The sequence below is a fragment of the Pleurodeles waltl genome, chromosome 4_2, assembly GCF_031143425.1.
Source record: "Pleurodeles waltl isolate 20211129_DDA chromosome 4_2, aPleWal1.hap1.20221129, whole genome shotgun sequence".
Lineage (NCBI taxonomy): Eukaryota > Metazoa > Chordata > Amphibia > Caudata > Salamandridae > Pleurodeles > Pleurodeles waltl.
This window is the reverse complement of record NC_090443.1, coordinates 351,332,436-351,347,236: the sequence shown is the minus strand read 5'-3', so window position 1 is coordinate 351,347,236 and position 14,801 is coordinate 351,332,436.

The window sequence follows — 14,801 nt, the reverse complement described above, 5'->3', positions numbered from 1 at the left end:
AGTAACAGATTTAACACAAAAATATTTCAATTTTTCTGTGCTCACAAAGCTGTTGAAATCAATTTAATTCACTCAAACGTTACCTTCAATTTTAGTTCTCTTTCAACATGTTCTTGCTGTCAGAAGCATCAATCTTCAGTTGCACATTCGAAGGGGTCGATTTTTGGACGAATGTACTTCCGTTATGGAATATGAAGGGAAAGAGCAGTTGGTCCTCTAGAATGGAAAGAACAACATTACCATGCTCTGTGGAATGCTGAGATTGGCTCAGCCAGTCAGAAGGCTTGGAATTAGGTATTTGCATGCCTTACAAGTTTATGCAAATTGAGAAGACGGTCTTAGTGTGTGCTTCTGGTGTCGAAATCTGTCTGAATTCCACAAATGAAGAGGACGCATTTTTCCATCAATGCAAATGTGTGAAGAAATTGGGTTGTTGGTTGAGAAGGGTGTGAACCTTTTCAAAGCCAGGGCCACAATCCTCATCAGGGTGAAGTCACAAAATTAACCTGTGCTTAGCCCTCTGGTAGCTTGGCACAAAAGTATTCAGTCTTAACTTAGAGACAATGTGTAAACTATTTATGGAGCACACAAACAGTAATAAAATTAAAACACAATGCAAGTAAAACCCCAAGCCAATTTAGAAAATTAGATACAAATTTAGGGGCATTGTTGGAAATGGGGTTTCTAGTTGGTAGTCAGTTTACACCCTGTCCAAGTAGGGACCCTCACTCTAGTCTGGGCAGGGGAAGTACACAGCTCACATAACCCCCTGCTCACCCCCTTGGTAATTTGACACAAACAGTCAGGTTTATCTCAGAGGCAATGTGTAAAGTATTTGTACAAACACATGCAGTAACACAGCGAAAACACCACAAAAAGATGCCACACTAGTTTAGAAAAATAGCTAATATTTATCTAAATCAAACAAGACCAAACAACAACAATCCAACATACACAATTAACAATATCAAATCTTTAAAGTTAAAAAAAGAGTCAATCCTGAAGAATCAATGACTGCGTTGTTTTAGCACAAAGTACCTGGTATGTGTCAAAAATAAAGTCGCACGGGCGAGGGTGCATCAGAAAAGCAGGTGATGTGCCAATTCCTTGCTTGCAAGTGAGGCTGTACGTCAAGTCTTTCCCCGCCAGGTAAGCGATGTGTTGATTTCAGGCCAGGCAGTCGCAGGTCCATGTGGTGAAGTTGAAGGATTGACACCCAGGGACAATGCCTGGAAAATCCAAATGCACGGCAACGATGAATCCGCACTGTACTGCCGATGCGTCGATTTCACTGGCGATGCCTTGATTTCAGCGGCGTTGCGTCCGTTTTTCAGCCGTGGTGCAGGTACTGCATCGATTTTTCTGACGCTCGGCTCCGGTGTGTGGATTTTCACCTTGGGTTCACCAGCTTCTCCTTTCAAGGGCTCAGGGACTGGATGTGGCACCACTTGGCATGGTAAAGGTCTCAGCAAGAGAGCCCAGATTCTGGCAGATGAAGTCTTTGATGGCCCTGAGACTTCGGAACAGGAAGCAGGCTAAGTCCAAGCTCTTGAAGAAACTTTGCAAGCAGGATTTCAGAAAGCAAAGTCCAGTCCTTTCCCTCTTAAGGCAAAAGCAGCAGCAGGCGGGCACAGCAAAGCAATAGGCAGAGTGGCAGGTCAAGCTTTTCTCCTTTGCAGAAGTTGCTCTTGATCCCGAAGTAATTTAAAGTTGTTGGGTCAGCAGTTCAATACTTATATAATATGCTCATTTCTGCCTTCAAAGTAGGCAAACTTCAAAGGAAAGTCTTTGCAGTGTACAAGACCCTGTCTCTTGCTTGCCCTGCCACACTCTAGGGCTGGAGACTGTATTGTGTGAGGACAGGCACTGTCCTTTTAAGTGCAGGTGTGAACTCCTCCCTCCCACTTTATCCCAGGAAGACTCATCAGGATATACAGGACATACCTCAGTTCCCTTTGCGTCACTGTCTAGAGTGAATTCACAAACAGCCCAACATCAGTCTGACCGAGATGTGTGTTCAGCAGCTAGGCAGAGGCACAGAATTGTTAAGCAAGAAAATACCTATGTTCTAAAAGTGTTATTTTCAAACTGACAATCTAAAAACCAACTTTACAAAAAATGTATTTTCAAATTGCGAGTTCATAGACCCCAAACTCCAAATCTCCATCTGCTCCCAATGGGAAACTACACTTAGAAGATATTTCAAGCAATCCCCATGGAACACTATGGGAGAGATAGGCCTTGCAATAATGGAAACCAAATTTAGCAGTATTTCACTATCAGGACATGTAAAACACACTAGTACATCAGCTACCTTTTATATGCACTGCACCCTGCCTACGGGGCTGCCTTAGGCCTACCTTAGGGGTGACTTACATGTAGTAAAAGGGAAGGTTTTACTGGCAGTTAAAACTGCACACTCAGACACTGCAGTGGCCGATCTGAGACATGTTTACAGAGCTTCTCATGTGGGTGGCACAATCAGTGCTGCAGGCTTACTAGTAGCATTTGATATACAGGACCTGGGCACACTAGTGCACTTTTCTAGGGACTTACTAGTAAATGAAATGTGGCAATCATGGAGGGACCAATCACCAATACACTTTAGACAGAGAGCACTTGCACTTTAGCACTGATCAGCAGTGGTAAAGTGCCCAGAGTCCTAAGGCCAGCAAAAACAAAGCTCAACACATGATCATAAAAGTAGGTCAGAAGCAAAAAAGACAGTGGAAACCCAGCCAAGAGCTGACAGGTCTAACACACATATTTACAAGCAAGTGGCGCATCGGTTCCAATGCACCACTTTTCTTGTGTTGCCTCAGCCCCACCTAATGACACCATGGCTGTGCCATATTTACAAAACGGCACACCATACCGGTTGTTAGGACAATAGCATCACATTTTTTATGCTATTGTGGTGCTTTGCTGCACCAGCATAAAAAATGTTGACGCAATTGCAGCAAAGGACAGGGAAGCCCATTAACTAAAAGGTGTGCACCATTTTAATGCCTGCTCTGAGCAGGCATTGAAAATGACAGAAAAAATGACGCACTGAAATGTTGTAAATTTCACTGCACAATCTTTTTCCGGCCTCCGTTCGTCGGAACTCTCCCCCCTTGCATACATTATACCTATACCAATGTGGCAGAAGGGTTTACAAAGTGACACAATACAAGAATTGAGCCACTTTGTAAACACGGAGAAAGGCCTTTTTAACACCGCCTTAGTGTAAAAAAATGAAGCTAGGGCTGAGCAAGGTGGCACAAGGGGCTTGTAAATTTGCCCGTTAATACACTATTGTTAGAAATTGGGTTGTTGGATGACTGAGGTGTAAACCTTAGTCAAACAGCAACCACAGTCCTAGTCAGGGTAAGCATCAGGTAAACCCTAAATTCACTTTTGCTCACCCTCTAGTAGCTTGGAATAGAGTTGTCAGGCTTAACTTGGAGGCAGAGTGTTATGTATTTGTGCAACACTTCAAACACTAGAGCACTGAAACCACCACACAAAAAGATTCCACACCAGCTTAGGAAAATGGAAAAATACTAAGAAATAAAACAAGACCAAAACAACAAAAATCCAATAAGTGGATCTTGAGTTATGATTTTTTAAAGAATATACTGTAAAATAGCGCTTATAATCAAGAAGCGCTAACTGGGGATATCTGGTTGCATCGGAGCGGGACAAAGTCAAAAGTTGAGGCTGACCGCAATGGAGCATGGGCTGGCTACAGGGGCCCAGTTAGGCCCACTGAACTAAAGTACCTTAAATCCTGGTTGCAGAGTGTTGCGTCGGTTCCGGACCACTCAGTAGAGTTGATGGTGTTGGTTCTGCTCCACACAGCAGTGGCGATGCATTGGTTCTCAGATGCGGGGAGGCTGTGGTGTGAGTTCATGTTGTGTCGACATTGAGGATTCAGATGCCGGGGCTTGAGATGCGAAGACCAGAGTTGAGGATGCATGGTGCAGTAGAGGCAATACGTCAGTTCTGGTGAACCTAGAGGCTGTGATGCAGAGTCTCGGCCTCCTTGTCGAGGCTGCCATCAATGAGGATGTGAGGAGCTTGCACAGGAAAAACGTCACAGTGACAGTTCCAATGCTGATATGCTGGTCTCAATAAAGTTGGTTCTGATCCTGGCAACGGTGGCGATTCGTCGAGTCTGTCCTCCAACATAGGATGCATCGGTTCCACTGGAGCGAACACCTTAGGCCCACTTCCAAAGGTCCAGAACTGCAATGCCACCACTTGGCAGGGCAGATTGACAGATGGCAGAGTCTAGGTGCAGGAGCAGAGTGGTTTAAAGTCTTCTATGTCCCTTTGACGCCTGATCAGGAGTGTAGTCAGCTAGCCCTTGGAGTCATTTTGGGGTCAAATGATGCAGGTCCAGTCCTTCTCACTTCAGCAAGAAGCATCAAGCAGCAGGACAGCACAGAAAGGGAGAAGTCCAGCTAAGCAGCAGTCCAGCAGATTCCATCTTCCTTGCAGAGTAGTTACAAGTCCAGAAGTGTACTGAAGTGGTAGTGTCAGAGGTCCAGTACTTATACCCAGCTGGGCCATTGAAGTGAGGGAGACTTCAAAGACAGGGCTTTAAAGTGCACATAGGGCCTGCCCTTCCTGCCATGGCTCCAGACTCACTACATGGGGTTATGTAGTCCCTTGTGTGGAGACAGGACACATAAAGCCCAACTGTGACCCACCCCAGACACGTGATCAGAGACAGGCAACAGGAACCATGTGGCTAAACGAAGAAAGAAAGTGGCATTGTCAGAATTACAATTTAAAATCCAACTTCACCATAAGTTATGATTTTAAATTGTGATTCCAGAGGCACCAAACTTGAAAAGTTTATCTCTTCAAAATTGTGAATTACACATACAAGTTGTAATAAGGTAATCCCAATGTTATCCTATAGGAGAGATAGGCCATGCAGTAGTGAAGAAAGACTTTGGGAGTTTTTCCCTAACATTACATGTGAAACTTAAAAGTACATGTTCTGCCTTTTAAATACATTGAACCCTGCCCTCTGGTTTATCCAGGGCCTACCTTAGGGGTGACCTATTTGTATACAAAGGGATGGTTAGGGCCTGGCAAAAGGGTTAATTTGCCAGGTCAACCTGTCAATGTAAAACTGCCCACACAGGCTCTGCAATGACAGGCCAGAGATATGGTTAAAGGGCTGCTTAAGTTGGTGGCAAAATCAGTGCTGCAGGCCCACTAGCAGCATTTTATTTACCGGCCCTGGGTGCACATAGTACCACTTTATTAGGGATTTATGAGTAAATTAAATATGCCAATTGGAGATAAAACAATGTTACAATTTTTAGGGGAAGGAACACAAGCACATGAGCACTGGTTAGCAGTGGTAAATTGCACAGAGTCCCAAAGCCAGCAAAACAAGGTCAGAAAAGTGGAGGAGGTAGGCAAAATATTGGGGCTAAAAACACCCTAAAACTTTCAGGTCTAACAATTATTTGACACCAAGACAACAAATATCCAATAAATAGAACAGGGGATATGCAATTTCAAAGATTTATGGTAAGTATGGCTCCTAAAAGCACAAAGCTCCACTCCGGTTATCTGATAGTGCAAGACCGGATGAAAGTCACAACTTCAGGCCGACCACGATGGAGCACGAGCCAGATACAGAGAATAGGTTAGCCCGCTAGTAAAGTCACCTTCTAAAGTCCCCCACAAAGAGTTCTGTTTGTGGTTGAGGAGGCCATGTAAACCAAGCAGAGTGTCATCAAATCTGTAGCGTGAAGAGCAAGCTGGGCGTCATGGAGGTTGTCGCTATAGTGGGAGGATGCTGCTGGGGTCGCAGGCTGTCATTGCTGAAGCTTCATGTTGATGGTCACTGCAGGATGTCGATGCTGTAGAGTTAAGTGCAGATCTCATGTTGCCAGTCAACGCAGGCGGTCACTGTAGCTCAAGGAGTCGGGTTCAGTACAGCTTCATGTTGATGGTTTGTACAGGCAGCAATATCTTGGAGAGAATGGGCCTGTTGGTCACGAAGATCTCAAACCCTCAAGATTTCTCCTTTTGTTTTAGGGAGAGCTCGACTGATGCACACCAAGTGTCCAGAAATTGGGAGGCACCTCTTGAGGATCAGGAGCTCACTCCAGTAGATGCCAAAAGAGCTCAGGCAGGACCAGTGAATCCCCATGCAGTTCCAGTACAGCAAGACAATTGAGCAGTTGAAAGCAGGCCTCTGGAGCTTATTGCATCCCTCTCGCTCTGAATAGGAGGTCACTCAGCTGACCTGTGGAGTCACTTCAGCCTGGGATGAAGGATACAGGTCCAGTCTTCCTTCTCAGGCAAAATGGCAGGCCACAAGCAGCAGTGTAGTCTTCTGGCAGCATAACAGTCCTTCTTTTGTACTATCCACGGGTCTAGGGGGGGTCTGATTGTCCCTTTTCTGTACCTGATGCCCATTTTGAAGTGGAAAAATAACACCTGGAGTCTTCTTTTTACAGAGGTGTCTGGAATTTCCTGCCTCCCTGTCCTCGTCGCAGTCTGTCTGCAGGCACAATAGGCTAGTGTGAAGACCTTTGTGTGTGAGCTGAAGCAGTGTCTTTGAAGTTAAGGTGTGACAGGTGACAGTTCTGACCCCCTCCTGCCAACACCCAGACCCTCTATTGTGTGGCTCTCTGGAAGAAATCACAAAGATCAACTTCCAACTACACCTAGTCATGTGACCCAAGAACAGTCTGCAGGTACCACATGGTTAAGGCAAGAAAATGCCAGCTTTCTAAAAGTGGCATTTTCAGGGTTGTGTCTTAAAATCTGACTTTACCATTAAAGGGGGTTTTAAATTATAATTCCACAGACACTACACATAATCATCCTACCTGCTCTCCAACAAAAGTTATCACATAATAAATGTAATAAGATAAACCAATGATATCCTTTGGGAGAGGTAGGCCTGACAGTAGTGAAAAATGAATTTGAGAGTTTTTCACTATCAGGAGATGTAAAACTTAAATCTGTCCTGTAGGCTGTTTAGGGCCTACCCTAGAGGTGGCAGTATACTTACTGTAATTACAACAATTTCCAAACTCTGGGTATTTGTTAGGCATTTTTACCAGTTAAGATGGCTGCCATAGTCACTGAAATGGTCACATGACCTTTCACTTCCTTATTTGAACTCACCGGGAAGGCCAGCAATGTTTGATTCTGACTTGCATGTGTGAAGCGGATGTGGATGGAGACAGGCGCTAGCAGTCCCATACTTAAAAGGTATGAGCATGCCGTAATGTAGGCAGAGTTTTTCTATAGGTTTATGTTGTACGACGGTTAAGCAATTCTACTATTCTATCTTTATGGATTTGTTTACTTGGGCTTGTAGGTTGCTGTACCCTGGTTTGTTGCTTCAGAGCCTATTCTTGGAACCTGTTGTAAGTAGCAGAATATAGCTATTCTGGTTGGGAGCCTGACATCGTGTAGTTTATGGTGCACATTTGATATGTCTTAAAGTGTTTTTTTTAACTTTCCTTGTCATATAGGTGGTGGCTTATACTAGTATCCACACCTGTGTTATGGTGTTTATTTGGGTTCAACAGGCTGTACACATGGTGTGATTTAATAGATTGCATGTACTGTTTATTAATTATTTTTTGTGTAGGTATTATTTAACAACACTGAGTCCTGATGATGGTCTGACGGACCTCTGCCTGCCACTACAGGCCGAAAAGTCGACATTACCTTCTCATTTGACAAGCTGAATAGAAAGTCCATGATATTGGTTGAACTGGGACTGAAAACCTGGCAATTATTGTGCAGAGCTGTGTCATGAGGAGGGTTATAACCCCTTCCTGGACCTGCAATTGGGATTCAATCTTATGAACTAGAGGGGTTATATACAATGTTGTTGTTTATGAGATGGACAGTCATTGGAATTGTTGTACATTTTTTTGAACTTCCTGAATCCTATTGAGTAATATATTGAATTTTAACAGTACAGAGTTGTCTTATTCATTAATTGAAGAGTGGATCATATGTACGCATACTATATCTAAATAATTCCTCTAGGAGCATTTTTAAGTGAGACATATATTATAACAAGCATTTTTAATACAATGGGCCTCGCATTTATCCAAGTTAGAACTATTAGCGTTGTAAATTCCTAACTGGACTTTGCTTGCCACAAAAAGTAAAACAATATTTGACATAAGCGAGACGATTCAAAGTGCAATGGCCATCATGACTATGAGCGTGAAGGAAAGACACAAAAAGAAATATGCTCGCTCACAGTCAAACATTTCAGCAATTGTGCAATAATCCATGGATCAATGGCAGTCTGCCAGGCGGTAACAAAACCTCCTCAATGCAGGACAGACATAAAGCATTTACCAATGATGATAAAGGATTTTTTAAAGGCAAGCCCACGAACAAGTTCAAGTGATGGGCCTGAGGTGGGCGTGTTTAAAAGCCCACAATACTTAAAACAGGTCAAAGCGCTTGTGCGCTCAACCTAAAAACACTGCCTCCTTAGTCACAGCCCCAAATGCCATAGAAATACTTTTGAGGAATCATCTCATCTACTGAACCTGTATTTGTTTAGAGAGAGAGGAAACTTAATAAAAAAAATTTCTCTGTTAGGATTTCTGCACATTTTCAAATATTCGCTTTTGAAGCAAAGTCTAGAACATAGGTCATGAGTCTGTTGTAATTGAGACACTATCCTCTCCTGCTACTTTAAAAAAAATCACTATTTATAATTTTCTGGACTTCTCTTCTGTAACCTAACCACCTCCTTGACATTTATTACATCCAAATATAAATCCTTAGTTTATATTCTGCTGTCTGATCTCAAGAACTTGGGCTGGCAAACTAGAAAACGAATAAACCGGCCTTTCCATGACCCATGATGATTAAAACTGATGCCACCAAGGGATTATCGTCAAAAACAAAAACTTGTTTTAACTCCTCTAATCCCTATGGGATGCATTCTCTTTGTTTCGTAAATGCAGATATTAATTGACTTGCTTGTCTTTTGCCTCTGTGTGGAATCACCTTGGAAGTTAGCCTTTAGCAATCTTCAAAATACCCTGAGTAGTTCCTGTTCCTTAAATTAACCAACAAGGGCTGAAAAAAAATCAATCATGGACTAGAACACTGATACTCAAAGTACGGCCTGGGGGTCGCATGCGGCCCTCCTGACCTTTACATGCGGCCCCTGGTCAATAGCAGCAATGGGCTGCTATTTATCCAACTCAGCACTAGCATACAAAGATGTTACATAAACAGGCAATCATTTATTTAAAGGTTAACGAAGTAAAAGAAAAGAACACCTTCATTTTAAAGACATCTTGCAGCAAAAATCACTTAAAAATTCAAAACAGGTCCTTTTATTTACAAGCAGAACCGTTTCACCTTAGTACATTGGATTATATATGTACATTCAGAAGTATTTCTTTTTTTTAAAAAGTGATAGTTTCAAATACGGATTTAGGAGCATTCACCCCACCACAATGAGACCAGTGAACTAAGACACAAGCCAGTTGTTATGTGCACTCTTTGGGTGGCCTGGGTTCTTATTATACATGAACACCATTATAGTTCATTAAACCAAACACAGGACAACGTTTTGCATGGTGCACTTCCTGAAGTCATGTATTTTAAGGCCCTCTTATATGTGAAAATGAAGAAAAAGGAGGGCTATAGAAATAAAACAATTGACTAGAATCACACAATTTGGTTAAGTGGGGAAGCTGGGATTAATCCTAGGTTTTCTGGTTACACATTGTGCAGTTCAGCCACTAAATGTTTATGCTTTGCTTCCCCCCTACACCCTCCTTACCAACAACCCCCCTCTTCCTCCCACGCCGCCCCCCAAGCCCCTCACTTCTGGCGTTAATGTGGCTATCGGTGACATCGCAGACCAAAGATTTTGGCCCCTGGGAAAATGTTTGTGAGTACCCATGGACTAGCCTATTACAATCTATTAACCACAATGAGTTAATCAATCTCTCTCTCTCTCTCTCTGTCTCTATATATATATATATATATATATATATATATATATATATATATATATCGCTACATGGTGTTGGTCTCAGATGTCAAAATAGCTTTTAGCATTAGAATGGGCTATTTCCCTGTATAAATTCCAGGGTCCATTATTAAAAACTTCAAACCCGTACCATTGAACAGTAAAAAAGAACACTGCTTTGCCAACCTTATGGGCTGATTTTACCTCAATTACTTCAACTAAGACTGAGAATAGCTTTACAACACCGACGTTATGCTAACTTTTGGTAGAGCCAAGGTTGCTGGTGCGGGCATTACTTTGTTCTGTGCCAAGAACTGCAATATAGTAATCCATTTCGCTCCATTTAAGCATATGCTGCGAAGGTGCGATTCCCAGGCTCAGTGTATAGATAAAAAATCCAGTAAATAAAATAATCTGGCAAACAGTAGAAATTAACAACGGCGATGCTCTTTTTTTCGCTTGGTACGTCATACTTTTTTTGCATAATTTCTACAATACACCTACACTGCCCACGTGTCCTGTAAATATTGTGACAGAAATTTGATAAAATACCCTGCTGTGTGCCATATTTTCACATTCATGGCTTCTGGGTAACCAGCCAAAACTACTGTGTGGCAGCTAAAATAATTGTTGTAAATACAAATAATTATGATATACGTTTTTATATAGTGCTTGCTGTTTCCCAGCTTAAACGTACTCATTTTATCTACCTCGAAGAGGTTACAGATGGGCATCAAATGTTGTCTGCCCATATTGAAATTGGCACTCTCAAGCTATATGCAGATCTTGCAAACCGATAATACTAAAGTAACATTTACAAATGACTTAATAATTTTCGGACATGACAGTGAAAAAGATTTTCTTGAAACTTAAAGCTATTGATTCTTGCTGTATCAAAAAAAAACAACAAAAAAAAAACTAACCAGCCATAGACATCCATGCACAAAGAAAAAAACAACTCGGTGCATGTTAACTAAGTATATACAGATAAATCACAGTGCATATTTAAAAGCTCAAACATCATGTTTACAGCAGCTTACTGAGTTCTGTTTTTTTCTTTTCTTGTTTAAGTTTGCAGAGCCCCACGCAGTAAGAAATGCTCCACTCTACAAATACCAACTAATCCAGTATAACATTCAAGAAACAAGGTATCTAGAGAGGATAAAGCAAAAAAGAAAAAAAGAACAGGAGCAAACGAACTATTCACAGCAGACTTTACACACATGAAATATCACTGTTTACTTTAAGTACAGTTTAATATTTGGATATCAGAAAATAATTTAAATTAAATATTATATATTTTAATGTGAACATGGCATTACATGAACATATCCTCTAGCCCGAGAGTAATCTGTATTGTTTGGATGTTTACAAGCATGAATTCCACTGACAGCAATTGGGTTAAAAAGGACTGTCGCCTAAGTACCAGCTCCTATGAAGGACCTGTGTCCTCGATCCAAACAGGCACCTCTTGAGAGCACAATAACCCGCTGCTGCTGTCTCCTGTCTCTCTCACATGCCAGCCACATCTGGGGAGGAGGTAGGCAGCGAAAGGGAGAGGTACACACAGAATACAGCAGAAAGAATGCATCAAAACCATCTAACTGTACTTAGGGAAACCGATCTAAACACCTGCAGGGCCCTGTGGTAAACACAATCTTATTCTAAGGTCGAACGGCCCGGGAAACTGTGTGTGTGCGATCATCACATAAACACTGCTCTTACATATATCCCTGACCTTGTTATGTAGCCATTTTAGTTATAGCTCCATGCACATTAGTTTAATACACTAGGCTGCTGTGCTCCTTGACCTAGATATATTTTATTCAGCTTTGCATTGTTATTTTTACAATAACCAGTTTTACGGTCTTGTTTTAATTTCTTCTATCTAACTGTTTTGCTTAGCCCAGCACTGTGTTCTCAAACAACACATTCTTGATCACTTTGTGCTTCAGTCAAGGCTACAGTTTGGTACATTGTCGGTGAGCGTGGTAGAAGTTTAGTCTCCAACTTTCGTAGAAAATACACATCCTTACGTAGGGACATTTTCTTAGAACGTTAGCTGTGTTATTATAAAAACACTTCCTAGTCCCATTACACGTTAAGAGGGAGATTTCCACCACAGCTGTGTAGGTAATCCTATTACAACTGGCGGTTGTTCAAGCTTGAACTTTAAAAGGAAGCCCCATTTTGGCGTGCCTTCTCTGAACTCATAGTGTTACTATCATGGCGAATCCCCAACATGTAAATATAGCTGTGAACATGAGACAACCTCTCACAGCACACTTATTAGCAAATGTGTCTAACGGCCCAGGGAGGTCCAGTCACATTCATAGTGGATGCCCACGCAGCTTATAGAACAGAACTTTTTTACTCTTGGGTCACATTTCCAGCAGTTGATGGGAACACAAATACATTTCACCAATATACACCTGCGAACGCGCCTGGACAATACAGAGCGTACGCATATTTAGAGATACATCTATCTTATCAAGAACATAATAATTAGCTTGATGGTGCCCTACCTCATACAATATTACCAGCAAGGTTAGGTCCACTAAGTAATGACGGTCCTACCTGGCCTTTATTGGCCACTTCTACACCACATCCTGCGGTTGGAAACTTAGCAGTAGCTGAGGTTCGTCGATAATACATTGAGTTAACAGCAATATATATGCGATTAGTATAATTCGTGATGCAAACATTAAATACAAACCCAGCACATGCTGCTCCAGCACACCCACATGCAGTAAAGCCAGGTATAAATCCTGCGACTGTACATTCAATTATGGGTAATGTACCTGCCAAACGAGAAGAAACTCTGTTTTGGTTGGCACAAAAAATGAATACGCTGGAGGCAGTATTTCCCCATACGGGACCTCAGGATAAACATAGAATATTAACAATGTGCTTGTCCATTGGGATGGTCCCTACAGTAGAAAACTGTAATACCTGGGGTATGGTATTTGCCGCGCTCTACACAACCGCAAACGGTACACCGACACTTGCCAATTTACTGGAAGTGCTGAAACAAATTGAAGATGAATATGGGGCTGCCCCGGCCCTGGATTTGGGGATGCAATTGATGGGCAATTTTGCCACAGTGTCCTCAATCATTTTAAGTAGCCTTAAAGGGGAAGCAGTCGCACTTGCAGGTCGCATGCGGCTTCGTGACGTTACGCAACAAGATCAAGAACGAGAGCTGTCTAAAATAATAACAGAAACCTATTCAAGTATCGGTCGACATAGCTTAGGGGCCAGGCCATAAAAACCAAAATTCCGGGGTAAATCAAATAAAGATAAACCCAAACAACAACCTGAGGGCAATAAGAAACGCTGGGATAAAAAGCAACAAACGTCTAAAAAAGAAAGGGGAGAATCTCCACGTACGGAGACCCCACAGAATAGGTATAATCTCAGAAATAGAGATAATACCAAAACACCTGATAGATATCGATATACTGATACACGCCAATCTCGTTCCTTTCAGGACTCATCGGAAAAGAAAAATGAGAGAAGCGGGCGATCAGAGCGAAGAACAGGGTACGTGAAACCGAGACAGGAATCACAACCCGCTTTGGAGGTTTCTGTGAAAAAAGAAGAGAAACCTGCCCAACAAAAACAATTGAAACAGAAAAAAGTGGCAGCAGTCGCAGTCCGACATGCCACACAGGAAGAGGGTCCTCTTGAAGAACAAGAATTGGGCTCTAGCGTTGCTAGACAGTGCGGCAGCGGTCACAATAGTTCGCCGGAAACTTCTAGAGCATCTGGAGGTGAAAGCAACTGATGACTTTATACAAGTAGAAACAGCAAACATGCGTGTCTCCAAGCCTGATAGGGTGTACAAGGTAACGCTGCAATTAGAAGGTCTGTGTCTCGCCAATGAATAACCCTTTATTCCCCGTAGCTAAACCGGACCATTTATACAGAATAGTCTTATACTACAGACATCTAAATAGTCATACATGCACCTATGCTCTACAAAATTCACATAGCACTGCACTAATGAGCAACATAGTGCGTAAAAAATACAAAACAACACTAGACATTTCCAATGGGTTTTTCTGCCAGAATATAGCGCCGAAAAGCAGAGACTTAACAAGCTTTAGCGCACTAGGCTCTCAGAAAAAATTCTGTAGTTTACCTCAGGGGTATAAGAACAGCCCAGGACTGTTCGCGGCTGGTGTCACTGCCATCTTACACGAGATCGACCCTGAAGCATTGTCCTATGTAGATGATATATATCTCACGGATGATGAATTACTACAACATTTAAGATGGGTAATCCGCATTGTTGTAGGGTTTGCCGAATTTGGCTACAAATTTAACTTTAAAAAAACAAAAATTGCCTTCCTCAGCGTCCCTGTTTCTAGGATATGAGCTGTCAAGTGACGGGAAGAGCCTAGCGCCACAATTTTTAGAAAAGTGTGCACAGTTACAACCACCGAATACGATTAAAAAACTCCAATCATTATTGGGTTTCTTGAACTTTGGCAGAACCTACATTCCAGATTATGCTACGCGCATAAAACCTTTATATGACTTAATACATCCCGATTTTTCAAGTAAATTCTGGACAACTGAACATACACACATTCTTAGAGAATTGCAGACAGACATGCTTGCAGCACAACATTTACACACAAGGGACAACAAAACACATTTGGTCATCAGGGTAATAGCTGGGGCCATCGGTTTCACCTATGTGACATTTAATGAAGGTGAGACAGTAGTCCTGATAGCATACACATCTCATTTGTATTCAGTAGCTGAACAACGCTTTGCTCCCACAGAGAAAATTTTCACTGCC